Here is a 26769-nt window from a genome sequence, read left to right on the forward strand (position 1 = left end):
TTGGTTAAACATCTGACTTTGGCTTAAGGAATGATCTCACGGTACGTGAGTTTGAGCCCTGCATCTGGCTCCGTGCTGACAGCTAAGAGCCTGAATCCTGCTTCAGATTCTGTGTCTTCCTCTCTCTCTGCCCCCCCCCCCAGGCTTATGCTCTATCTATCTCAAAAATAAATAAACATTAAAAAAATGTTTAATAAAATACATTTAAAAAATTTTTAAAAAGGAAACTATAGTTATTTCTTTCAATGTGTTCATGATATTGCGATTACATTAAAAAGAAAAAGTCCTGGGCATCTGGCTGGCTCCACTGGAAGAGCATGCAACTCTTGATCTCAGGGTTGTGAATTCGAGCACCACATTGAGTGTAGAGATTATAAATAAATAAACAAACAAACAAATAAATATTCCTTATCTGTTGGAGGTACATAATAAAGTGTTTATAGATAATGTGATGTCTGGAAATTCTTTTTAGAACTCTCCCATACATGGGGGAATGTGTTAGTATGGTTAGATAAAACAATATATTAATAATTGTTAGAGGATGAGGACTTCACCTATAACCATTCTCTATACCTCTATGTGTCTGAAATTTTTTTGTAACAGGTTTGAAGTTTTTCATAATAACTTGTTTAAGAATGATGTCATCTATACAACTCCATAGCCCCCGCACTGACTGGTGGGTGGGTCACAATGGCATAATGGGCATTTAATGATCAACCTCAACCCAGAGTATCTTATATGGAAGGTCTGGAAAATACCCTTTCCCCAGGGCCCCAATGCACAATCACCCTATAAATGGCCTGTGGGAAACACTTAAAGATTTACAGTTTACATCTGTGGCTATGTGATTTTCCACAGAATACATCACAGGGACCCAGCTTCTCCTCAGTGACCCCTCTAGTTCTGAATTGACTTACCTCTAGAATTGATGATAGCCTGTGAGTTCTCATTGTGGAGTGTGTAATCACGTTTACACCCACAAGGTTCTGTATCTCAGTCAATATCTCAGTGGAATACACATTCATTTCATTCCTGTAAACCCACAATCAACTCACTACTACCACAGATTCCAACAAGTCAAAGCAGTTGGCCATTCTGACTCTACCTATGATAGAAATTGTGCCTATTTTTTCTAGTGGTTAAGGACCACCACTTGGCCTCTGCCTAGCCAGGACCTCATCATTCCCATTAAAGCAAGGATCCCGGGATCCTGGGAAGATGGCGGCGTAGGAGGACGCTGGGCTCACTGCGCGTCCTGCTGATCACTTAGATTCCACCTACACCTGCCTAAATAACCCAGAAAACCGCCAGAGGATTAGCAGAACAGAGTCTCCGGAGCCAAGCGCAGACAAGAGGCCCACGGGAGAGGGTAGGAAGGGTGGCGAGGTGGTGCGCGCTGCACGGACTGGTGGGAGGGAGCCGGGGCGGAGGGGTGGCCCTCCGGCCAAGTAGAGCCCCTGAGTCTGGCTGGCAAAAGCGGAGGGGCCGGACAGAGTGTGTTCCGACAGCAAGCTGAACTTGACATCTGGAAGGTTATAAGTTAACAGCTCTGCTCAGAGAGCGGGAGGGCTGGAGGTCAACAGGAGGGAGAGTTGTTGAGCCCCGGATGACAGAGCTCAGCATGGCGGGGAACAAAGGCACTCGCCAGCGCCACCTCCCTCACCCATCCCCCAGCCAAAAGCCCAAAGGGAACCAGTTCCTGCCAGGGAACTTGCTTGCACCGCGCAAACACCCAACGCTGTGCTTTTGCAGATCCATCCCTCCGGCGGGTCTGACTCCCTCCCGGTGCTGCAGGGCCCATCCCGAAGCAGATCTCAAAAGGAAAAGCGAGCTGAGCCTGCCCCTCCTGCCCCTGTGCACCTTGCCGATCCACCCCAGCTAATACGCCAGATCCCCAGCACCACAAGCCTGGCAGTGTGCAAGTAGCCCAGATGGGCCACGCCACCCCACAGTGAATCCTGCCCCTAGGAGAGGGGAAGACAAGGCACACACCAGTCTGACTGTGGCCCCAGCGGTGGGCTGGGGGCAGACATCAGGTCTGACTGCGGCCCCGCCCACCAACGCAACTTATTCAAGACAGCACAGGGGAAGTGCCCCACAGTCCCGCACCACTCCAGGGATTATCCAAAATGACGAAACGGAAGAATTCCCCTCAGAAAAATGTCCAGGAAATAACAACAGCTAACAAACTGATCAAAAATGATTTAAACAATATAACAGAAAGTGAATTTAGAATAAGAGTCATAAAATTAATCTTTGGGCTTGAAAACAGTATAAAGGACAGCAGAGAATCTCTTGCTACAGAGATCAAGGGACTAAAGAACAGCCAGGAGGAGCTAAAAAATGCTATCAATGAACTACAAAATAAAATGGAGACAACTACGGCTCGGATTGAAGAGGCAGAGGAGAGAATAGGTGGACTAGAAGATAAAATTATGGAAAAAGAAGAAGCTGAGAAAAAGATAAAAAAAACTCCAGGACTATGAGGGGAAAATTAGAGAACTAAGTGATGCACTAAAGAGAAATAATCTACACATAATTGGTATTCCAGAGGAGGAAGAGAGAGGGAAAGGTGCTGAAGGTGTACTTGAAGAAATAATAGCTGAGAACTTCCCTGATCTGGGGAAGGAAAAAGCATTGAAATCCAAGAGGCACAGAGAACGCCCTTCAGACATAACTTGAATCGATCTTCTGCACGACATATCATAGTGAAACTGGCAAAATACAAGGATAAAGAGAAAATTCTCAAAGCAGCTAGAGATAAACGTTCTCTAACATACAAAGGGAGACCTATAAGACTCGTGACTGATCTCTCTACTGAAACTTGGCAGGACAAAAAGGAATGGCAGGAGATCTTCAATATGATGAACAGAAAAAAATATGCAGCCGAGAATCCTTTATCCACCAAGTCTGTCATTTAGAATAGAAGGAGAGATAAAGGTCTTCCCAAACAAACAAAAACTGAAGGAATTTGTCACCACTAAACCAGCCCTACAAGAGATCCTAAGGGGGATCCTGTGAGACAAAGTACCAGAGACATGGCTACAAGCATGAAACCTACAGACATCACAATGACTCTAAACCCATATCTTTCTATAATAACACTGAATGTAAATGGACTAAATGCACCAACCAAAAGACATAGGGTATCAGAATGGATAAAAAAAACAAGACCCATCTATTTGCTGTCTACAAGAGACTCATTTTAGACCTGAGGACACCTTCAGATTGAGAGTGAGGGGATGGAGAACTATTTATCATGCCACTGGAAGTCAAAAGAAAGCTGGAGTAGCCATACTTACATCAGACAAACTAGACTTTAAATTAAAGGCTGTAACAAGAGATGAAGAAGGGCATTATATAATAATCACAGGGTCTATCCATCAGGAAGAGCTAACAATTCTAAATGTCTATGCGCCGAATACAGGAGCCCCCAAATATATAAAACAATTACTCACAAACATAAGCAACCTTATTGATAAGAATGTGGTAATTGCAGGGGACTTTAACACTCCACTTACAGAAATGAATAGATCATCTACACACAGTCAATAAAGAAACAAGGGCCCTCAATGATACATTGGATCAGATGGACTTGACAGATATATTTAGAACTCTGCATCCCAAAGCAACAGAATATACTTTCTTCTCGAGTGCACATGGAACATTCTCCAAGATAGATCACATACTGGGTCACAAAACAGCCCTTCATAAGTATACAAGAATTGAAATCATACCATGCATACTTTCAGACCACAATGCTATGAAGCTTGAAATCAACCACAGGAAAAAGTCTGGAAAACCTCCAAAAGCATGGAGGTTAAAGAACACTCTATTAAAGAATGAATGGGTCAACCAGGCAATTAAAGAAGAAATTTAAAAAAATATATGGAAACAAACAAAAATGAAAATAAAACAATCCAAATGCTTTGGGATGCAGCGAAGACAGTCCTGAGAGGAAAATACATCGCAATCCAGGCCTATCTCAAGAAACAAGAAAAATCCCAAATATAAAATCTAACAGCACACCTAAAGGAAATAGAAGCAGAGCAGCAAAGACAGCCTAAACCCAGCAGAAGAAGAGAAATAATAAAGATCAGAGCAGAAATAAACAATATAGAATCTAAAAAAACTGTAGAGCAAATCAATGAAACCAAGAGTTGGTTTTTTGAAAAAATAAATAAAATTGATAAACCTCTAGCCAGGCTTCTCAAAAAGAAAAGGAAGATGACCCAAATAGATAAAATCATGAATGAAAATGGAATTATTACAACCAATCCCTCAGAGATACAAGCAATCATCAGGGAATACTATGAAAAATTATATGCCAACAAACTGGACAACCTGGAAGAAATGGAAAAATTCCTAAACACTCACACGCTTCCAAAACTCAATCAGGAGGAAATAGAAAGCTTGAACACACCCATAACCAGTGAAGAAATTGAATCAATCAGCAAAAATCTCCCAACAAATAAGAGTCTAGGATCAGATGACTTCCCAGGGGAGTTCTACCAGACATTTAAAGCAGAGATAATACCTATCCTTCTCAAGCTATTCCAAGAAATAGAAAGGGAGGGAAACTTCCAGACTCATTCTATCAAGCCAGTATTACTTTGATTCCTAAACCAGCCAGAGACCCAGTAAAAAAAGAGAACTACAGGCCAATATCCCTGATGAATATGGATGCAAAAATTCTCAATAAGATACTAGAAAATCGAATTCAACAGCTTATAAAAATAATTATTCACCATGATCAAGTGGGATTCATTCCTGGGATGCAGGGCTGGTTCAACATTCACAAATCAATCAATGTGATACATCACATTAATAAGAGAAAAGATAAGAAGCATATGATCCTGTCAATCGATGCACAAAAGGCCTCTGACAAAATGCAGCAAACTTTCTTAATAAAAACCCTCGAGAAAGTAGGGATAGAAGGTACATACTTAAAGATCATAAAAGCCATTTATGAAAAGCCCACAGCTAACATCATCCTCAATGGGGAAAAACTGAGAGCTTTTTCCCTGAGATCAGGAACACGACAGGGATGTCCACTCTCACCTCTGTTGTTTAACATAGTGTTGGAAGTTCTATCATCAGCAATCAGACAACAAAAGGAAATCAAAGCATCAAAATTGGCAAAGATGAAGTTAAGCTTTCACTTTTTGCAGATGACATGATATTATACATGGAAAATCCGATAGACTCCACCAGAAGTCTGCTACAACTGATACATGAATTTAGCAAAGTTGCAGGATACAAATCAATGCACAGAAATCAGGTGCATTCTTATACACTAATAATGAAGCAACATAAAGACACAGAAACTGATCCCATTCACAATTGCACCAAGAAGCATAAAATACCTAGGAATAAATCTGACCAAAGATGTAAAAGATCTGTATGCTGAAAATTATAGAAAGCTTATGAAGGAAACTGAAGAAGATATAAAGAAATAGAAAAAACATCCATGCTCATGGATTGGAAGAATAAATATTGTCAAAATGTCAATACTACCCAAAGCTATCTACACATTCAATGCAATCCCAATCAAAATTGCACCAGCATTCTTCTCGAAGCTAGAACAAGCAATCCTAAAATTCATATGGAACCACAAAAGCCCCGAATAGCCAAAGTAATTTTGAAGAAGAAGACCAAAGCAGGAGGCATCACATTCCCATACTTTAGCCTCTACTACAAAGCTGTCATCATCAAGACAGCATGGTATTGGCACAAAAACAGACACATAGACCAATGGAATAGAATAGAAACCCCAGAACTAGACCCACAAACGTATGGCCAACTCATCTTTGACAAAGCAGGAAAGAACATCCAATGGAAAAAAGACAGTCTCTTTAACAAATGGTGCTGGGAGAACTGGACAGCAACATGCAGAAGGTTGAAACTAGACCACTTTCTCACACCATTCACAAAAATAAAGTCAAAATGGATAAAGGACCTGAATGTAAGACAGGAAACCATCAAAACCCTAGAGGAGAAAGCAGGGAAAGACCTCTCTGACCTCAGCCGTAGCAATTTCTTACTTGACACATCCCCAAAGGCAAGGGAATTAAAAGCAAAAATGAACTACTGGGACCTTATGAAGATAAAAAGCTTCTGCACAGGGGGCGCCTGGGTGGCGCAGTCAGTTAAGCGTCCGACTTCAGCCAGGTCATGATCTCGCGGTCCGTGAGTTCGAGCCCCGCGTCAGGCTCTGGGCTGATGGCTCAGAGCCTGGAGCCTGCTTCCGATTCTGTGTCTCCCTCTCTCTCTGCCCCTCCCCCGTTCATGCTCTGTCTCTCTGTCCCAAAAATAAATAAATGTTGAAAAAAAAATTAAAAAAAAAAAAAAAAGCTTCTGCACAGCAAAGGAAACAACCAACAAAACTAAAAGGCAACCAATGGAATGGGAGAAGAGATTTGCAAATGACATATCAGACAAAGGGCTAGTATCCAAAATCTGTAAAGGGCTCACCAAACTCCACACCCGAAAAACAAATAATCCAGTGAAGAAATGGGCAGAAAACATGAATAGACACTTCTTAAAGAAGACATCCGGACAGCCAACAGGCACATGAAAAGATGCTCAGTGTCGCTCCTCATCAGGGAAATACAAATCAAAATCACACTCAGATATCACCTCACACCCGTCAGAGTGGCCAAAATGAACAAATCCAGGAGACTATAGATGCTCGCGAGGATGTGGAGAAACAGGAACCCTCTTGCACTGTTGGTGGGAATGCAAACTGGTGCAGCCGCTCTGGAAAACAGTGTGGAGGTTCCTCAGAAAATTAAAAATAGACCTACCCTATGACCCAGCAATGGCACTGCTAGGAATTTACCCAAGGGATACAGGAATACTGATGCATAGGGGCACTTGTACCCCAATGTTTGTAGCAGCACTCTCAACAATAGCCAAATGATGGAAAGAGCCTAAATGTCCATCAACTGATGAATGGATAAAGAAATTGTGGTTTATATACACAATGGAATACTACATGGCAATGAGAAAGAATGAAATATGGCCCTTTGTAGCAACATGGATGGAACCGGAGAGTGTTATGCTACGTGAAACAAGCCATACAGAGAAAGATAGATACCATATGGTTTCACTCTTATGTGGATCCTGAGAAACTTAACAGAAACCCATGGGGGAGGGGAAGGAAAAAAAAAAAGAGGTTAGAGTGGGAGAGAGCCAAAGCGTAAGAGACTCTTAAAAACTGAGAACAAACTGAGGGTTGATGGGGGGTGGGAGGGAGGGGAGGGTGGGTGATGGGTATTGAGGAGGGCACCTTTTGGGATGAGCACTGGGTGTTGTATGGAAACCAACTTGACAATAAACTTCATATATTAAAAAAAAAAGAAAAAAAAAGAAATAAATTTAAAAAAATAATAATAAAGCTAGGATCCCAAGGCACCTGGGTGGCTCAGTAAGTTAAACTTCCGACTTCAGCTCAAGTCATGATCTCAGGGCTCATGGGTTCAAGCCCTGTGTCAGGCTCTGCACTGACAGCTCAGAGCCCGGCCAGAGCCTGCTTCAGATTCTGTGTCTTCCTCTCTCTCTGCCTCTCAACCACTAGTGCTCTGTCTCTCTCTCTCTCTCTCTCTCTCTCTCTAAAAAATAAACATTAAAAAAATTTTTTTTTAACTAGGATTCCAATTTAATGGTGACACTTGAAACTATTATTTCAAGGATAGGGAACACAGATCAGCAAACTTTTTTTTCTGTCAAGAGACAGACTGTAAATAATTTTTAGCTGTGAGAGCCAGTTTCTGTCATGAGTACTCACCTTGCAGTGCAAAAGCACCCAAAGACCAAAGGGCATGGCTGCATCCCTTTATTTATGGACACTGAAGTAAAGCTTTACTTATGGACGCTGGAATTTGAGTTTTATATCATTTCCATGTGACATAAAATACTTTCTTTTCCAACCATTTAGAAACGTAACAACCATTCTTAGTTTGCATGTCATCTAAAAACAGGGGGTGCGCCACTGGCCTTTAAGTCAAAATTTGGAAATCCTGATCTAATAGGATCTATTCTGTCATGTACTACTTCCTGGGTTCTGGCCCATCTAGAAGCAGTAAGAAGCACCTGTAGTTCCTTTGGCCTATTTAGCATGTCTTCCACCCCCCACGGGAACGCACAGTTCCCCCCTGTGCCGGGCGGTGATTTAACTATCCTTCCGGGCTTCGAGGCCTTATGGTTGGGTCTATAAGAAAAGGCATCCCCCAGGTAAGGCAACAGCCTCAGGAAATATCATTCCAAGTTCTCAGGGACAGAAAAGGGTGATTTCCTGAGACAGGAGAGGACGGACTATTTGAAATCGCAACAAGGGAGGTTCCGGATGATTTGAAGATTCAAATGCCGTCTGCACGAATGTCCCTACTTCAGAATCTCTTCCTTCCCAGCCAGTGTTCTGATCTTAGCAAAAGAGACTCAGGCTTAACCAGATTTGTAATTCGGCAACCAAGCAGTTCAGTTTTAGGTCTGATCCTTCTTCATTTTGGCTCTGCAGCTATAGGCCGGAAGGAATTCTTCTACACTTGATCTTAGCCAGAAGGCTGAGAAGCGATTAGGAAGGAATTCTTTCGAAGCCTCCATAGAACCTTTCTGGTTGACCACTTTTGTCTTGAAGGTAAAGTAGTCTATTTTTATACTCTCTGGCACACTCAGAGTCCGGCAACACTCCCCGAAATATTTGTCATCATCCTTGTCATAATATCAGGGAGTACAACAGCCTGGTTATCTTCCAAAGCCTTGCCCTCGCTGCCTCTCCAGCTCACACCCCTATGAGAGTAATTGTAATCGTGATGCCACAGCATGCCATCTATTGCGTGTGCCCTGTGGCCCCAGGCACAGAGGTTAGCCATAAAATGACGGTTAGCAAGTCAGTCTGAGAGTTGTATCTTTAAGAGAGTCCTAAGGACTGGATGAGTCAGGATCCCGGCACGCAACACACTTCAGATGAAGAGACTAATACAAAAACTGCTTAGGAGGCACCTGGGTGGCTCAGGTTGGTTGCACATCGGACTCTTGTTTTGGGCTCGGATCAAGATCTCACAGTTGCTGAGGTAGAGCCCCATGTAGGGCTCTGTGCAGACAGCATGGAGTCGCTTGGTACTCTCTCTCTCCCTTTCTCTCTGCGCCTCCCCCACTCGCTCATGCACATGCTCACTCACACACCCTCTACGTAAATTAATTAATTACACATTACAAAATAAAAGAAACTTCTTAGAACGGTCAAGCAAAAGAACAAGTTAAAGGTTAGTTAACGGTTAAAGGTTGAAGGCTAACCTTAGTCAAGATTAAGGAACAACAGGATCTGGCAAGATGTGCCGAAAACCGAGTAGTAGAACCTCATTCCCACTCTCAGGATGGAGAAGAGGAGAACGCGGTGTTGTCAAAGTTCAGTGAGAGCTGGAGCTAGGAGTGGCCACCTCCAGGGACTGTCCTCACAAGGGGTGCAGTAGGGAGGAAGCAAGGAAGAAATACCCAACTCGCCCTTTCCCACCCCTGCTGCCTGATTTCCTGCATGCCCTTCGCCTTGGCCCAATGTAACTGGAAGCCAATGGTCAGGCAGCCCAGATGATGGACAGAGCAGTAGTCAGCCTCCTGGGGGAAGAGAATGAGGCAGAGCAGGGCCCAGAGAGGAGCTGGGGTGGATTGCAGTGGGGCCAACAAATAGAATAAAGAGCACATATGGAGGTCCCTCGTTTAAGGAGAAAACGTGGGTGGTTACTTGCTCAACGTCACATCGTGAGTGGCAAAGACTAGAATTCAAACCTAAGAGGTCCACCTACAGACCTAAACAATGGCACTGCACAGCCGCACACAGGTACTTCCAAATACTGGTGAACTGGGGGTGGGGGGAGAAAACTCACAAGAGTGTCTTTAAGAGAAGAAAACTGGGGGTGCCTGTGTGGCTCAGTGGGTTAAGCATCTGACTTTGGCTCAGGTCATGGTCTCACAGTTCATGAGCGGAAGCCCCATATCAGATGAGCTGGAGCCCTGCTTTGGGATTCTCTCTCTCTCTCTCTCCCGCCCTCTCTCTCTCTCTCTGCCCCTCACTTACTTGCACTCTTGCCTACTCCCGCTCTAACTCTCTCAAAACAAAACAAAGCAAAACAAAACAAAACTGTGCAGTAGCCAAGTAAAAGATGCCTAGGGAATCAGTGATAAAGGCATTAGTGATAGCAGTAAATAACCAAATGTACGAGAGAATGTTTCTGCAGGAAAATGTTATGAATATTATCAATTTAACAATAGTAATACAAACCAAATGGGGAGTGAGTGGCAGAAGGTAGTTTAAGTGCACTGATTTCATCTTTCTTCATGGGTAATCGACAGTGACAAAGTTAATGAGTAAGAAAATTACGTTCTGTTTTTTGGGTACGAATACAATCATAGTTTTCAAATGTTATACACTTTTTTCACTTGTGTCTCCTCAGAGAGTCAGGGGTCCAAAAGGGAGAGTTAATGGTACCATCACCCTCCCATTTCTGAACGCATCTGTCCATTTCTGTCCAAATGTGTTTCTGTTACATTTCCTGCTTTTTATTCTGGATATACCTTGGTGTTGTAGTAAAGAGAAACTTGAACAGTAAAACAGTATTTGCAGTGGAGCCCAGGCTTCGAGAGATTTCTTGAATAAAGGATTTAGCCAGTACTTAAAAGATTAAAAAACACAACGTTACAATTTGTCTGTTCGTTAACCCCACTGACGGTGGGGATCCATTTTCCCTCAAATGATCATCTCCTCGGCAAGAATTGCTGCTTATCTTCAGATGTCAGAGATAGCATTGCTCTCAGAGAGTCAGCAACTTTTACAGCAAAGAGCCATGAGGCTTTGTTTCTGGAGGGGACACAAGCATTCACGGTTTTTCACATTTTAACTCGGAAAGTATTTCTTTCTCTGATGGTGGCACAGGGTGTGCACATGGCATGGTGGCGGCCAGGTCAAGGATCAGGTTTTGTTTCTCATTCGGGTATTTATTGATGAAGGTCAAAACGGTCGCATCTACTTGTGGATTTGGACCCTTTATTATTCTTAAAGTACATTTCCTTTTCCCATTGAGCATTTTTGCCCTGATGGACTGATGCATGTATCATAACTCCATCTTGTTGCTTAGCATTTACCCCCTATTTCCTTGTCTACATTTTTAATCTTTCTGAATTGTTTTGAGTCTCTCCTGGGTAGAGAGCTCCTGGGTTGATTCTTCACCCAACCCGAAAGCCAGGTGATGACAGGCGAGTTTATAGCTGCATTTCTGCTACACACAGTAAATAGGTAGGAAATGCTGTAGTTTGTTTCTAACTGCTTTGTAATTTTTATTGTAGTTTCCTCTCCATTCTGCATAATGTAAAGGTGAATTTTTTGTTCCCCCAAATATTATTTTTTTTATTTAATTAATTAATTAATTAATTAATTAATTTTGAGAGAGAGAGAGAGACTTTTATATTAAATACTCAAGTCAACCAACGTATTTTTATCAGTTTCTGTGCTCATTGTGTTTTATAGCCCATATGCCTAACCACTGGGTTCACTTTTCCTTAACCGACTGCTTTTGCTAATTTTTTGCTGAGTCATTGACACAATAAACTCTTGTTTATTACATGTCTTTGTACGTCTGAAATATCTGTATTTGCTCCTCCTTTACTCACCAGAGTAGCGGGTCTGGCTGTGGCTTCCCATGTGGAACTGAGTGCATTTGGCCTCCTCTACTCAGCAGGAGCTGTAATCCCCACTGGGAACCAGGAGATAGGTCTAGGTGCCTTCCACCCTGCCCCCCACTCTGTGCTAATTCTGCTGGATGGAGAAGTCCATCTGGCTTAAAAGTCCAGCTATGTCTCTTTGCTTTCTCCTCTTACATATTATCTTTCATTGCAGTGCCTTTGATGGAGAAAGGGGTGTTTAAAACAGATTCACTCTTTCCTCTGTTTCAAACTCTTGTTTTTCAAAAATTATTTATTATGAAGTTTTGGTTTGTTAGATTATAACTTCTGAATAGAAGGAGAAAATCAAGTTTCTCTTTAATTCTGACATTGACATAGACCTTTTCCCCAGTTAACTCTCACTGTGTTAAATAATCTATCGTAGAAATCAAGCATGGTATACTTTTTTTTTTCTTTTTACTATTAAATTCAAGTTCAGTTAAAGTTTATGGAAATTTAGACCAGTGAGCTATTAATTCTGACTAGGATTAGAGAAGGATTCACAGATTAGGGACATTTGGTCTGTGTCCTAACAGATGAACAGGAGTTGGCCATACGAATCACGATGAGATGTTCAAAGCAAAAAAGCAGAGTTCACAAAATGACCCAAATATAAGCGGTCTTGCAAAGTGAGTTCAAAATATGAGCCAATTATCTCAAAACCAAGGGACTTCAATAAAAATCAGGATTGCTAGCTTCTGACAGAAACAAAACAAAAAAAGTAAAAGCTTTGGCAAAACAGGGCCCAGCCCTCCAGCATTCCCACAGGGCCGGAGCAAAGGAGCTGTGCCTCTTTCCCATAGGGTGCGGCATCTGCACGGTCTTCTCTCCCTGTGCCACCTGCTTGTCCTCTGTAGGCTTTGTGTGTGGCCCCTGCAGAAAGTCTGGAAGCCTACAAAGGTGCGCAATGTATTTAGAAAAGATTTGAAAACAAGAGAGTCATGTGATTCGATCTTTGTTTTCAAGAAGCAAGTCTGGTGGCGAAAGAGGACAGGTGGGCAGGGAGGAGAGGGGGCAATTTGGAAGCAGAGAAACCAGTTAGGAAGCTGTTACAATAGTCCAAGAGAAAGATGACAAAGTGTAAAACTACTTGGTAGCAGCGGGACTGTCATGGAAGGTACAGAATCGGAGAATCTCGAGACGTAAATCGGAAAGACTTAGAAGATGGACTGAATGCCATTTTGTGGCGGTTGTGAGGGAAAATGTGCCAGAAACTATTGAAATGTTTCTAGCTGTGGGGACTGCATGTTGCCATCCACCAAGACACGGAACTCAGAAAAGAGCAAAAGTTTTGGTGAAGAATTAATTCTGGTTGTTGTACGTGTGTGTGACCTCTTTGAATCAGAGGCTAGATCTTAGTTATCTCTGTGTCCCCAGCTTCTAACACATCTACTGAAAGGGGCTCCATAAATGAATGTTGAATTGAACTCAATTAAGCTTATTGATTTTTTTAGTTGTTTGTGGGAAGGTCATACAGGTGGAATTATCCAGAAGTCAATTTGTCATTTTAGAGCTCAACAGAAAGGTTCAAGCTAGAAATACATTTAGGTGTTGTCAACATGTTTATTTCCTTGAGTGATTTCTACAAGTTGTATTGTATTAAGTCATATTTATTGATAATATGTGTTGATTAAAAGTTTGTGATTTTGTTTATTTATATGTTGCATGTGCTTAATACATTGTAATATTGAGGATTTATAGAGATTCTCACTATATCCTCTCCTATACCTTCAGTAGTATAGATAATCCATAAAATGTTTTTTTCACCAAAATACATTTCTGATAGACTGTATTGTTGTTGTTTTTTTAAGTAGGCTATATGCCCAATGTGAGACTTGAACTCAGAACCCTGAGATGGAGAGTCTTCATGCTCTACTCCAGGAGCCCCCTGATAGTCTCTAAAATGACAACAAATTTAACTTCTTACAGTCATCTGACAGTGTGAAAGGATGTCAAGTGATTTAAGCATAAATACACCAACCCCAGCTTGACTGAAGTTTCAAGTCGAGTGTTTTTGTTTTTGTTTTTTCAGAAAAAAAGAACATTCAAAAATGATAAAAGCAACCTTCTTAAGCAAGCACTGATATTTCACTCAAAAGTAGTGTCTATACAGTATAAACTATTTTTAAAAATGAAGTAGTCATTGTTTAAATTGCTAAGTTAGTTTTTAGCTTAAACTTGCTGTGTTCAGGGAAAAAAGAAATATGGAGGGAAAAAAGAAATACGGTCTGTATTTTTAAGTATGCTATTCACATCCTCTCCTGGGTTTATCTTTCCTTTAGAAAACATGTAAGTAGGGGGGGAAAAAAGGAAAGGAAAATGTACACAGCTTCTTTCCCAGTTCCCTGTGGTACTTGGTAACTCAACACTTAGACAACCGCAAGGGATCCTGATTCAATAAATCTAGCATGTTCCCTGCGTGGAGATATAACAGAGTTGTTACTTTGGTGACCATTCTAGAGGAAACCAGCACTATCCAGAGTGAAGTACAAAAAAACACAATGACATAAAAAAGAAGCAGGAATTCACAGAGTGTTCTTTTCTATTTCCTAATTTTTTTCCCTCTCTTTTACTTTTCATTGACCGGAGTACAGAATACCAAAAAAAGTGGAATATGATTTCCCTGTACACCCGTCACCCAGTTCCAAAACTCTTCAACTCAGGGCTTTGCTTGTTTTATCTATTTTACCATCTGTTTCTTTCCTTCCCTATAACAGTGGGAATATTTTGAAGCAAATCCTTGCTATTGTATTATTTCATTCATAAATGTTTCAGTATGCATCTAAAAAAAGCAAGAACTCTTTTTTAAACATAATCAAAATGACAGTATCCTTGCCTCCCAAAAGAAAGTGATATTCTCTAATGCCATCAAATATCCAGACTGTGTTTGAATTTCTCTGATTGCATAATACATGTTTGGTTTTTGTTTTTACCATTGGGTTGGTTTGGATGTGGATCCAAATAACATCCACACCCAGCATTTGTTTGTTAGGTCCTTTGTCTCTTTTAATTGATAGAGACCTCTTCTCTCATTTTTCTCCTGGCAATTCATTTATTAAAGAAACTAGAGGTATCCAAATCAGCCAGGAGGAGGTCAAACTTTCACTCTTCGCAGATGACATGATACTCTATATGGAAAACCCAAAAGATTCCACCAAAAAACTGCTAGAACTGATTCATGAGTTCAGCAAAGTTCAGGATATAAAATCAATGCAAAGAAATTGGTTGTGTTCCTATTCACCAACAATGAAGCAACACAAAGAGAAATCAAGGAATCAATCCTATTTAAAATTGAACCAAAAACCATAAAATACCTAAGAATAAATCTAACCAAAGAGGTGAAAAATCTATACACTGAAAAATACAGAAAAATTCTGAAATAAATTGAAGAAGACACAAAAAAATGGAAAAAGATTCCATGCTCCTGGATAGGAAGAACAAATATTGTTAAAATGCCGATACTACGCAAGCAATCTACATATTCAATGCAATCCCTATCAAAATAACACCAGAATTCTTCACAGAACTAGAACAAATAATTCTAAAATTTGTATGGAACCAGAAAAGACCCCAAATAGCCAAAGCAATCTTGAAAAAGAAAACCAAAGCAGGAGGCATCACAATCTGAGACTTCAAGCTATACTACAAAGCTGTAATCATCAAGACAGTATCATACTGGAACAAGAACAGACACTCAGATCAATGGAACAGAATACAGAACCCAGAAATGGACCCACAAATGTATGGCCAACTCATCTTTGACAAAGCAGGAAAGAATATCCGGTGGAATAAAGACAGTCTCTTCAGCAAGTGGTGCTGGGAAAACTGGACCGCGACATGCAGAAGAATGAACCGGGACCAATTTCTTACACCATACACAAAAGTAAACTCAAAATGGATGAAAGACCTCAATGTAAGACAGGAGGCCATCAAAATCCTCGAGGAGAAAGCAGGCAAAAATCCCTTTGACCTTGGCTGCAGCAACTTCTTACTCAACATGTCACCAGAGGCAAGGGAAACAAAAGCAAAAATGAACTACTGGGACCTCATCAAAATAAAAAGCTTCTGCACAGCGAAGGAAACAATCAGCAAAACTAAAAGGCAACCGACAGAATGGGAGAAGATATTTGCAAACGATATATCAGATAAAGGGTTAGTATCCACAATCGATAAAGAACTTATCAAACTCAACACCCAAAAAAACAAATAATCCAGTGAGGAAATGGGCAGAAGACATGAATAGACACTTTTCCAAAGAAGATATCCAGATGGCCAACCGACACATGAAAAAATGCTCAACATCACTCATCAGCAGGGAAATACAAATCAAAACCACAATGAGATACCACCTGACACCTGTCAGAATGGCTAACATTAACAACTCAGGCAACAAGAGATGTTGGTGAGTAATGCGGAGAAAGGGGAACTCTTTTGCACTGCTGGTGGGATTGCAAACTGATGCAGCGACTCTGGAAAACAGGATGGAGGTTCCTCAAAAAATTAAAAATAGAACTACCCTATGGCCCAGCAATTGCACTACTAGGTATTTATCCAAGGGATACAGGTGTGCTGTTCCGAAGGGACACATGCACCCCCATGTTTATAGCAGCACTGTCAACAATAGCCAAAGTATGGAAAGAGCCCAAATGTCCATCGATGGATGAATGGATAAAGAGGATGTGGTATATACATACAATGGAGTATTACTCAGCAATCAAAAAGAATGAAATCTTGCCATTTGCAACTACGTGGATTATGCTGAGCGAAATCAGTCAGTCAGAGAAAGACAAATACCATATGACTTCACTCATATGAGGACTTTAAGAGACAAAACAGATGAACATAAGGGAAGGGAAACAAAAAATAATATAAAAACATAAGAGACTCTTAAATATGGAGAACAAACTGAGGGTTACTGGAGGGGTTGTGGAGGGGGCATGGGCTAAATGGGTAAGGGGCATTAAGGAATCTACTCCTGAAATCATTGTTGCACTATATGGTAACTAATTTGGATGTAAATTTAAAAAAATAAATTAAAAAAAAATTTTAATGAAATAAAAAAAGAGAAACTACATAATCTATTCCTGAAGAATTTAGCATATTCTAAGATTTTGCTGACTGCATCTCTATCATGTCATTTAACATGTTCCTGATATTGTAGTTAGATCTAGAAGCCTAATTTAGTTCAGATTCAGCTATGGAGTAGAATATTCGTAGAGGTACCTACAATTCAGCTCTCTTTTAGACAGCTGTGAATCAATGATGAAATACCACTGCTTCATGAGGGGTTTAAAATATGGTAATACGTTCTCATTCCTTTGTCATCTATTAGCTGATATACCTCTACAAACCGAATCTTCATCAGTTCTGTGTTTATCCTGAAGACAACGCATTCACACAATAGAAATAAATGCTTGATTCTTTCATCTTATTTACCAGTTTTCAGAAAATAGGTTGGTTCCCTCACAGCCACCAAAGTTTAAAAAGTGAGTTGTTGGGGTGCCTCGGTGGCTCGGTCGGTTAAGCGTCTGACCGGCTCAGGTCATGATCTCGCGGTCCGTGAGTTCGAGCCCTGCGTCGGGCTCTGTGCTGACCGCTCAGAGCCTGGAGCCTGTTTCAGATTCTGTGTCTCCCTCTCTCTCTGCCCCTCCCCTGTTCATGCTCTGTCTCTCTCTGTCTCAAAAATAAATAAACGTCAAAAAAAATTTTTTTTTAAAGTGAGTTGTTTAGTATCACTTGGTAGTCCTAAGTTTTAAAGTGATATGTTTCAGCCCCTTCCAATAATTTCCGATTGATGCTCAAATTATCCCAGTACAAGCAATACTTTGACCAGTACAAGCCTCTTCAAGATGGCTCCCAAACCCTTTTGACAGAATCCCAGTAGTCTGTTCTTTCCTTACTCTTTGGTAGAACAAGATAAAAATCTAGTATATTTCCTACTCTAAACCAGGATTCAGATATTTTTCCAGGTTCCTCTATCTGTTTTTGGCTGTATATTACATTTAGAGATCACAGTCTGGGCATATTCTGATTTTTAGTGCTTGGTGTGAGAAATACCAACTGCAGGGCTGTATTTTACCTCTTGCAATGTGCTCCTTCCCACCAGAAGTCACTTACACCTGCCATTCTCTCTTGTCTGGAACACACTTCTCTCTTCTCTCCACTTCTAACCTCCTTACCTCTCCCCACTCATCTTTAATATTTTAGCTCAAACCTCAGTATCCAAGAAGGCTTTTCCAACTTCCTGACATGATCAATTTCTCCTGATTCATGCTCTCAAAGAACACATGCCCTTCCATACATCGGTGCTCCTGAAAACACTGCTTGATCCACACCTAATTTCCATGCTAGACTATAGTATCTAAGAGAGCAGGAACCATGTTGGGTTTTGCTCATCATTGTGCCTTGAGTGCCGAGTCAATGCCCGACATGAAATAACATTCTGTAGTGGGTTGATTAGTTTCTCCCGCTATCCCTGCCCCCCCAGAACTCATGTCCACATGGAGCCTCAGATTGTGACCTTTACTTGAAAAGAAGTTCTTTGCAGATGTACTTAGTTAAGGTGAAGCCACACGGGATTAGGGTGGGCCCCAGATTCAATGACTGGTATCCCCAGAAGGGGTAAGGACACACAGACACAGGGAATAAGGCCCTGTGAAGAAGTGAAGACAGGCACAGAGGTTGGAATGGTGCAGCTGTAGGCCAAGGAACACTGAGGATTGCAGGGGACCCCGAGAAGCTGGAAAAAGCAAGGAAGGATTTTTCCCTATAGCCTGCAGAGAGAGGATGGCCCTGCTGACAGCTTGATTGCAGACCACCAGCCTCCAGTACTGTGTGTGAGAGAATACATTTATATTGTTTTAAACCACCCGATTTCTCGTACTTTGTTATTGCAGCCCCAGGAAATATGATGGGCATTACATTTTAAAACTGCATTAGGAAGGGTGATTGCTTTAAAAATCAGTGCATCAAAGGGGCGCCTGGTGGCTCAGTCAGTTAAGCATCCGACTTGGGCTCACGGTTTGTGTGTTTGAGCCCAGGGTTGGGCTCTTTGCTGTTAGCACGGAGCCTGCTCCGGATCCCCTGTCTCCCTCTCTCTCTCTCTGTCTTTCGTGTGTGCTTCCTCTCTCTCTCAAAACTAAATAAACATTTAAGAAAATAACATAAAAATTAGGGTTTCGTGGAATATAATTTATCTGATTAATCAAATCCCCCACAAATCCGGTATCCCAGATAAAAAGGGAGTGCTTCCTAACACCCTTTGCCATAAAGAGACTCTTCTCCCCACGACCCACCCCTCTGCTCCCCATGCTGAGAGCGCTCAAGGCTTGCTGATGACAGAGGGAGAAGATGGTGACTATGCCACAGAGTATGGAGATGCCTGCTTGGGGAAAATTGGGGTAGATGGGCGGACTCTTTTTGAAGCTGCTAGGGACAGGGGAGCGAATATTTGCAGACAAAAAAAGCCAAAAGGCAAAGAAAAAGCGGGTCTTTAAAACAGAAATATGTGAAGCCCTGGGGACTCGGAGCTGCCAATAGACTTTCAGTTTGAGAATGAGAGTCCTGTTCACGAGACCCCCGCCCCCCACCCAAGATACCTGTGGTCACCAATCTGCACCTATTATAACATGTGCCATCTGCCTCTACTGCTCTTCTCACCTGGTTTCTTAGTCAAGGAAACAATATCCCCTTCCTTAAACCCTGCCTCCTTTTCATTGCATCACAGCTTCTCACTCATGCCATTCCACGTTACCACTGAGTAAATCTCTTTAATCAATGCAGGGTTGAGTTTGATTCCAGCAAGCAGCTAAACCCAAAATAATCTCTTCTAAAGTGCTACAAACTATAGAGTAGGTCTCATTTAATAGAAATGATGCATGACATTTATGAAGTTGTAGTCTGATTTTAAACTGATGCCTCACTCAGTGAGTGCAAACTAGTGAATGACAGACTTTCCTTTGTCTGAAAGAAAATCAGATTAAAGGCTTTCTGAGTGCCACCAAAGATCCCACCTCAAGAATTCTACTTAATGTCATACTGGGCTTGATTGAGAGTTCAGCCTCACATGGTAGAAACACTGCTCAATTTGAAGTCATAAGACCTGGATTGGAGACCTGCTACTTCCAAGCAGGGCAAGATTGACCAGGCCACTTCACATGATTAAATGAGGTGGCGGTGAGTCTAGAAGCATCTAAGGGTACGACCTGGTGTGCAATTGTCATGTAACAAAGGTGGGCGTGGGATATAATTAGATGCAGATTGGGATGACTGGGAGCAAAGGACCTCAGAGCGAAACAGAATCAGGCTGGACTTCTGAGTCCGTCTCTCACTGGCTTTGCATGTTGACCCATTCAAAGGCTTTCTTTGCCTCAGCTTCTTCCTCTGTAAAGAGGGGGAGTCCATTCCTACCGAATAGGGCCCTTATGAACATTGAAAAACAGACTGCATAAAAAGAACTTAACACAGTGTCTAGCACATTAGAAGCAGTCAATAAATGCTTTTGTTACTATCATTATTCATACAATTTAAGGTTTCAGAGAGCTGCTTTATAGCGATTCTAAGTTTTTGGATGTTTAAAATACTAAGATATTGAAATAAAATAGTATTTGGACTCCGAGTGTTTTTTAATACATTTTTAAGTTTGTTTATTTATTTTTAGGGGTGGAGAGGGAGGGGCAGAGAGAGGAGAGAGAGGATCCCGAGCAGGTTATAAGCCGTCAGCACAGAGCCCCGACGTGGGACTCGATCGCACAAACTGTGAGATATCACAAACTGTGAGATCACGACCTGAGCCAAAACCCACAGTGGGAAGTTTAACCAACTGAGCTGCCCAGGTGCCCCTGGGCTGTCTTGTTTTTAACTAAATGCAAATTAACACTAAGTCATCACAGGCTAAAATCTGAACTTTAAAATTATGATAATGATGTTAGCAAAAATAAAATGTAACAAGGGAATATCAAAATATTTTATTACCAGAATGTGATATACAGAAGATCTATCCAATCCATATTCTTTCTCTAATAGTACTAGCAACACATAGTTTATGAGAGGATTCAAGATAGGTAAAAGCACATTCTAATACACACTCATTTTATTACATCTGAGGCACTGGGTGATTATCTTCTCCCAGATTGTCTCCTGTTTTCTGATAGTCAACATTCAGCCATTAGAAAGTTAGTCCTTTGACTTAAAAATATATTCTCTGGCAGGAAGACAACACGCTATCAGATATAAACATCCAAGTGGACATGAGGTTATCAGATACATTCCAAAAAGAGATTATGGATTCATAAATATCTTAGAACCAGAAAGGATAACTACCCAAAGGGAAAAGAAAGGTGACCAGATGCTCCGAAGACGAAATTTACCTCCCTCCCAGCTTAAGCTGGCTCCACCATCGGCAAGGGGAAACCAGGAACATTTTATGGATAAGAATGGATTTTATTAAAAAAAAAAAAAATCAAGTGCAAACTTGCAGTTGTGTAATTGTGAAAATAGATCTGAATAAAAGATTCCAAAGGCTTTAGGCTATTTTTTTTTTCTTTCAAATTCTGTCAATGATCCAGATACTTGAGATACTTGTGTAAAAGAACATGATCTGCATAGAACACTGCCCTGTCTAAAATGTTTTTATAATATCTACTGTGGAGCTATAATTTTACTTAGGACAATGCAATGAAATGACAAACTCTTAAAAATCACCTATTTTTAGTCTTTGCTTATACATAAAAATAATATAAAACTATGTGTTAGATTGGCAGGTCTGTCTTTTGGCCGCCAAAGGCATGGCACCAAGAATGTATAATTATAAAATCACTCAGCAACTATTTTGTCATGCAGCATGGCAGGTAAATAATGGTTGTTTAATGTGTGAATTATTTTAGGATCAGGTTATGCAAATGTAGACATTTGTTCCAGTGAAGGTTAAGCCTCTGAGAGGTAAGGGCTACCATCCCCTGATAATATTCTCTATTCTCAACAAAGGAAGTGTAAGTTTTTCTTTGAGTACTTTTTTTAAAATTATAAAATTTCAGAAGAAATGTGTACTTATTCCTTTTAAACCCTAATATATGAAAGTATAAAGTAAACTATGAGGGGCACCTGGGTGGCTCAGTCGGTTGAGCGCCCGATTTCGGCTCAGGTCATGATCTCGCGGTTTGTGGGTTTGAGCCCCACGTTGGGCTCTGTGCCCACAGCTCAGAGACTGGGACCTGCTTCGGATTCTGCGTTTCCCTCTCTCTCTGCCTCTCCCCCCACTCATGCTCTGTCTACCCTTTCTCTCAAAAATAAGTAAGCATTAAGAAAAAAAAAATTTTTTTTTAAGTAAACTACGAATATCTCCCTATTACCTACTCTCCCTGACTCAGTCTGTCACGTTGCCTTTGCACGTGTGTGTATGTGTGTACATGCTCCAGGATGTGGAGACAGACACAGAGAGAAACAAACATTCTTCAAACTATATTGTCAGCGTTGTCAAAACCTAATATGGAGATTTTACAACAGCTGAAGAAGGATCCTTCTAGCTGTGGGGGTCTTCTGAATTAGGCCTTTTTCACCCTTATTTCAACTGACTGTCTTATGATAAAACCTTTAAGCAATCCAAATAGGAATCATGGGTATTCATAGCCCAGGGCTGTCCCGTTCAGCAATTCACAATTCTAGCTGCTAAAAGAAAAAAAAGAAGAAGAAGTATCAATATGCAAACTTTGAAAGTTTTTTGAAGTTCAGTTTAAATATTTACTTCAAATTTTATAGACCTTTCTGAAAGTTGCCCCGCTTTTAAGAGTCTGCACATCTAACAAATGGGAAGAAGTCTGATGAACTTCTTGACCTTACTTGGGGAGAGGACGGGCTGCCTCCCCTCCAAGGAGAGGGAAGCACTCTGAACAGAGACGCTCATGCAATTTCAGTACATTGTTTTCAGTCCTAATTGAAACTAGGAAATGCAGGGAAGTGTGATAATGAAAATAACAGGATCAGGGGAGTGTGGAAATTGGCTGACCTCCCCCCTCTCCCCCCCGCCAAAAAAAATCTGTAAAAACAGACTAGCTTGAGTTTCGGGTGTGATTTCTGGGTTATGCGTGAGGAGAGGTGTCGCACAGCTAACACCATGAAACCAACGAGGGAATATCCTTCACTCCCCTGTGACTCCAGGCACAAGGCAAGAATGCTGCTGAAAAATAAGCACAGGACTGTCCCCAAAGCAAAAAACACAGAGGTGAGGTTGGGAGTACTGATCCATTCAAATTAGACCTAGCGCTTACAGTTTTGAGTGTTCCACGAGTCTCCCTCGGCATCTAGCATAATGCCTACTTTATGGAAGCACTCAATAAATCGTCATTGGTACAGTTATTATTATGCTTTGTCCTAACTCTAAGGGCATCACTGTGCCACTTGCATCATGGAGAGCAGCACTTCTTTGTTAATGGCTACACAAATCATTGGCAATGGGGAAAATCTTTCCCAGCTGTTTGAAACTTCAAAGGTGACCTCAAGAGGCCTCTGGGTGGCTCTGTCAGTTAAGTATCCAACTCTTGATTTCTGCTCAGGTCATGATCTCATGGTTCAGGAGATTGTGCCCCATGTCCTTGGCTCTGTGCTGAATTCCTACTTGGGATTCTCTCTCCCTCTCTCTCTACCCCTCCCCTACACACTGTCTCTGTCTCCCTCTCTATCTCTCAAAATAGATAAACTTTTTAAATAAATAAATAAATAAATAAATAAATAAATAAATAAATAAGGTAACCAAAACATGTAAAGAGTTTACACACCTCAACACCAAAAAAACACAAATAATCCAATTAAAAAATGGGCAGACAACATGAACAGACATTTCTCCAAAGAAGACATCCAGATAGCTAACAGACACATGGAAAGATGTTCAACATCACTCACAATCAGGGAAATTCAAGTCAAAATGACCATGAGATACCACCCCACATCTATGAGAAAGGCTACAACCACAAATACAAGAAATACCAAGTGTTGGTGAGGATGTGGAGAAAAGGAAATCCTCATGCACTACTGGTGGGAATGCAAACCGGTGCAGCCACTGTGGAAAACAGTATGGAGGTTCCTCAAAAAATTAAAAATAGAAATACCATATGATCCAGGAGTTCTACTACTGAGTATTTGCCCAAAGAATACAAAACACTAATTTGAAAAGATATATGTGCTATGTTTATTCCAGCATTATTTATAATAGCCAAATTATGGAATCAGCCCAAGTGTCCACTGACAGATAAACGTGTAAAGAAATGGTGTATGTAGAAACCATGGAATATTATTCAGCCATAAAAAAAGAATGAGATCTTGCCATCAGCAACATGGGTAGATGTAGAGTATAATGCTAAATGAAAGAGGTCGGTCAGAGAAAGATAAATACCATATCATTTTACTTATATGTGGAATTTAAGAAACATAACAAATGAAGAAATAAAAATGAGACAAACCAAAAAACAGACTCAACTCTGAAGAGCAAACTGGTGGTTACCAGAGGGGAGGTGGATAGGGGGATGGGTAAAAGAGGGGAAGGGGATTAAGAGTACACTTATCATGATAAGCACTATGTATAGAATTGTCACATCACTATATCGTACACCTGAAACTAATATAACACTATGTTAACTATCCGAGAATTAAAATTTGTTTATTGTTTATTTATTTTGAGAGAGAGTGCGAGCAGGGGAGGAAGGGGTGGGGAGGGGGAGAAGGGTAGAGAATCCCAAGCAGGCTCTGCACTGGCTGCACAGAGCCCGACGCAAGGCTCGACCTCATGAACCCTATGATCGTGACCTGAGCCAAAGTCAAGAGTGGGATGTTTAACCCACTGAGCCACCCAGGCACCCCTGGAATTAATTTTTTTTCTAAATGACCTCTAAAGATGGGAAGAAGAGAGATTTGTGCCTATGTGTGCTCGACTGTTTATCCCCTGAGGAATTTTTCTCTCTCCAGTATCAGTGCCTAGCATAATGCACGACATATAGTATGACCTCAATAAATGTTGCCATAGAGGGCAGCGGTTCAGACCGCAAACTCTAGGGTCAGGTATTTGGATATGTACTCTGGTTCTCCCACTCGTGTAATCTGAAGCGCTCTTTGTGCTTCACTTTCACTTTCTTGCATCCTCACTTGTAAAATGGGGGCGATAATAGTTACTACTTCCCAGGGTAACCCTAAGGTTCAAATGAATTGTTACATGAAAATTGCTCATAGTAGTGCCCACTACCACGGGATCCTATAGATTTGCTATTATTATTGTACCGATAATGATGAAGAGCTCTCTCCCAACCCTTAAGCACCAGCCTTAGAAATGCAGCATGAAAACACGCTCTCTGCCACACCTCCAGTTACGTACTGACCCTCTGAGAAATTTGTATGGTCGTCCTTTTTTTTTTAACGTTTTTATTTATTTTTGAGACAGAGAGAGACAGAGCATGAACAGGGGAGGGTCAGCAAGAGGGAGACACAGAATCTGAAACAGGCTCCAGGCTCTGAGCTGTCAGCACAGGCCCGATGCGGGGCTTGAACTCACAGACTGCGAGATCATGACCTGAGCCGAAGTCGGCCGCCTAACCGACTGAGCCACCCAGGCGCCCCGTATGGTCGTCCTTTTTATATCCAGTAATCGATTATGACAATAGCTACTAAGTGGAACATGTGCTACCTAAGTGTAGTTTTTTTCGTGAAAAACTGATGCCTAAAGAAGCTGCCAAGTGCCTCCGCTATGCTTTTCAAAAGGCAAACTTGAATCTTTGCTTGTCGTTTTTTTTTTTTTTTTTGAGCATCATGTGAAAATGATTAGAACTGTAACATTTATGCTCTATTTAGGAAAATAACAACCTTTTCTAGATTATTGGGTAAATTATATTTACCAGTGGCACTATTAACTCTAATAGGGTTTTTGGATCAAATTAGCCTATTTAAGAATAAATAAAGCACAATAAACCCATTCTCTCTTAAAAAAATCAATAAATAATGCTTTTAATTCACTTTGATTACTGCACTTGGCAGGAGAATAACCATGTGAGGAAACTGATACCACAACAAAAAGCATTATGCTGATAAAAACAAGTAAGAATAAGCCAACAACTGAGCTGCAGAAAGAAAAACTTATGTCCGGAAGTAGTTTCTGCCATGAAATGAGAAGCTTGGGCTCTGCCATTGGCCACAGAGCGAAGAGGAGCAATTCTGTCTTGTAAATTGCACTCGTGGCAGCTGAATGACATGATCTCCACCTGTGCGACAGTTCTTTCCGCCAACAGTTTCCATAAACAGCGTGGAAACTGCCTCTAACCCCTCTTTAGTAAGCTGTGCTAGTGGAGGAGATGACAGACCAAATGGGGCATGTACTAGGTTTCCTGTATCATGAGAACAGGACCACCGACTCGCTTTTGGGTGGCATCCGGCCTGATGATGTCATTCTGAAACGCAGAGAAACAGCAGCACTCACTTCTAAGAGGTGATAATTGATGCTAATTTCAGTTAACAAAATTCATGCAAAGCATCCCTTTTTTTTTCCCCCTTTGTTTCCTGGAATCGAAAATGAGAGTTTAAAGGGAAGGAAGGTCAACGGTCAGTAAAAGAAGCCCAGGAAGGAAGATGGGCTGTAGAGTCCAGAAGACCTACTCAGACTGTGAGCTTTCCCTTCCACACAATGTCATCCCAAGTGCATTCACTTCCCATCTACAGACTCCGGTTCCTCAATAGCAGAAGGGAATAATAAAATCTGTCTCAGGGTCGTTATCAGAATTTAACGAAATATGTAGGCATCCGGCACACGGTATAAGGTAAAAAAAATGAATATGAAAATTGTAAAATGACTCCATTTTTAGGATTCTTTTTGAGAAAGACAGAGAGCGTGAGAGGGGGAGGGGCAGTCAGAGAGGGAGAGAGAGAATCTCAAGCAGGTGTGGAGCCGACGCAGGCCTTGAACCCACAAACTGTGAGATCATGACCTGAGCCGAAATCAAGAGTCAGAAGCTTAACCAACTGAGCCCCCCAGGGGCCCCTAAAGTGACTCTTTTTTCTTGGTCTTTGATGTAGAGCAGAGAC

The 26769-nt window shown here is 41.3% G+C and overlaps 1 long non-coding RNA gene across 2 annotated transcripts in view; it reads right to left on the minus strand.

The window, feature by feature from the left end:
* LOC123609842 overlaps window positions 1-26769 on the minus strand; it is a 75795-nt gene that overhangs the window by 33246 nt on the left and 15780 nt on the right. The gene's annotated exons all lie outside the window — the stretch shown is intronic.

Source organism: Leopardus geoffroyi, chromosome B2 (genome assembly GCF_018350155.1).
Source record: "Leopardus geoffroyi isolate Oge1 chromosome B2, O.geoffroyi_Oge1_pat1.0, whole genome shotgun sequence".
In the NCBI taxonomy this organism is placed as follows: domain Eukaryota; kingdom Metazoa; phylum Chordata; class Mammalia; order Carnivora; family Felidae; genus Leopardus; species Leopardus geoffroyi.